The sequence below is a fragment of the Anopheles moucheti genome, chromosome 2 (genome assembly GCF_943734755.1).
Source record: "Anopheles moucheti chromosome 2, idAnoMoucSN_F20_07, whole genome shotgun sequence".
Lineage (NCBI taxonomy): Eukaryota > Metazoa > Arthropoda > Insecta > Diptera > Culicidae > Anopheles > Anopheles moucheti.
This window is the reverse complement of record NC_069140.1, coordinates 80,309,632-80,311,601: the sequence shown is the minus strand read 5'-3', so window position 1 is coordinate 80,311,601 and position 1,970 is coordinate 80,309,632. Positions and strand designations below refer to the sequence as shown.

The 1,970-nt window shown below is 38.0% G+C and overlaps 1 non-coding gene across 1 annotated transcript; it reads left to right on the top strand.

Moving 5' to 3' along the window:
* The first annotated feature begins 1,238 nt into the window (after positions 1-1,238).
* Positions 1,239-1,311, top strand: Trnaf-gaa (transfer RNA phenylalanine (anticodon GAA)). The gene has a single exon. It is a non-coding gene; the product is annotated as a tRNA-Phe (tRNA).
* Positions 1,312-1,970: the final 659 nt, after the last annotated feature.

Below are 1,970 nucleotides of genomic sequence, written 5' to 3'. Positions count from 1 at the left end.
GCAGCAAACGGGAAACCAAACACCGGGAACGGTAACGAGTTTTCCCATCCCGAAAAAGTAACAAAAACCGGTCAGATCCGCTTGAAGTGGTACTCAGAAACTAGCGATCTTCCACGCCAACCCTCCTTCAGAATGGACGCCGCAACACCGCGTGCTACGACTCACCGAGAGGGGCCTCACAACGAGGGTTTTGTGGTAATAAATTGATGAACTAAGCCCGCATCGTTGAGGTGCATTTTCGCATGCAGCGCGAAGGGACCTCTATGGCGGTTCAGAGATTCCCGCCTGCCACGGAAGGGACCTTCGCCCCGAAATCGGAAGTATTTAATGTACCCGTTTTGCTTGACGCTTCATCCGGGTGACGCTATAACGTGGGGAAAGTACAACAAAAGCGTTCACACGTGACCAGCACGCGTTTAGGGCCAATTGTCCGCTCGAGGACTTCCATGCAGCGCGCGTACCCCTATGGTAGGGACTCGATCGGTACTTCAACGTTCAGCCGTACTCTCCTGGCAGGCGGGGTTACCGTGAAAGGGACACGCGGTTGTGAAACAATTCTGTGTTTAAAACAATATCGGTGATGGGTGATTGTCGCTTTGCTTTCGTAACGGTTAATAAAACACATTTATGCTGGTGGTTGGGTAAAAGTAGAACCTTTTCCACGCGGAATGCAGTATCCTCCGAGTGGTTAGACTTTATCAATATAGAATAGCAACCGTTAGGTTCAGATTGCATTGCATTAGAATGTTCACTGTATTTAGGTTAATTTTTATGAACAACTACAAGCTTCTAAGTGAACCTCATTAGTGAAGCTCATTTGAGACCATTTGATAAGTAGACAAAAACAAGGATATTTCTCAAGTAGGAAGCCGATAAAAGACTATGGTCTATTAAGAAAATATTAAATGTTTGAAAATGAACTTTCTTATAAAAATAGAATGGTTTCAGCAACAGTGAATATAAGTGTTCTATCAACGGAGTAGAGTAATCAATTTCAATGCATATTAAAATGTGTAATGAAGAGATAAGCGTACAACTACTCCCTACGATCTATAAGTAATGAATACAGCGACTAACCATATTTTCCCTTCAATGCAATTAAAATGATAAGCTACAAAAAATGTAAAAAATGCAGTAAGTAGCAAGCTTCAAATAACGAAAAAACCATGATAAGACTATGCTTACAGAGCAATGGTACCCGATAAGCCGATCTGCTACAGACGGCAATCTTTCAACCAGCCGAAATAGCTCAGTTGGGAGAGCGTTAGACTGAAGATCTAAAGGTCCCCGGTTCAATCCCGGGTTTCGGCAATGTGAATATTTTTTTTTATATATTTTTATAGCATATGCTATAAATTCATTTTTAATATAAAAAGAAACTATTATACGATTTAATTTTTTAAAAGCTTACATTTAAATTAAATTAAATTTAAATTATTATTAATTATCACTAAGATTCATTAAAATACATGTTTAAGGTTTATGAACAGGATAACATTCATCGAGTTTTATTATCGAAAAACTTTACAACAATACTTTGTATCAATAAAACAACAACAAACGATAAAAGATAGGAAAAGACATTTAAAAAGAAATCATAAATGATCAAATTATTCTAAATTTCAATAGAAAACTATTTATTCCAGTTATTTCTTTTTTTAAAACTTATTGAGAAAAACATCATTCCAAGAATAAAAGAATGCACTGTGTAAAAATGTGTTCACAATATATTGTACATGAGAACAACATGTTTCAAGTGAACAACAAACAGCTTAATTCAATTTGATGACGCGTTCGCTTGTTGTTCGTCAAACAATTCACAAAAAAGACTGTTACAAATACCCCAAAACAGAAGCAACAAAAGCCGTCGACAACAGTCCAATTTTCCATTCTAACGTTACGCGAGCGTTCTGTCTAAATAAAGCTACTGCCGTACACACCCAATTAGGTTGGTACAGTGTGCGATGCAG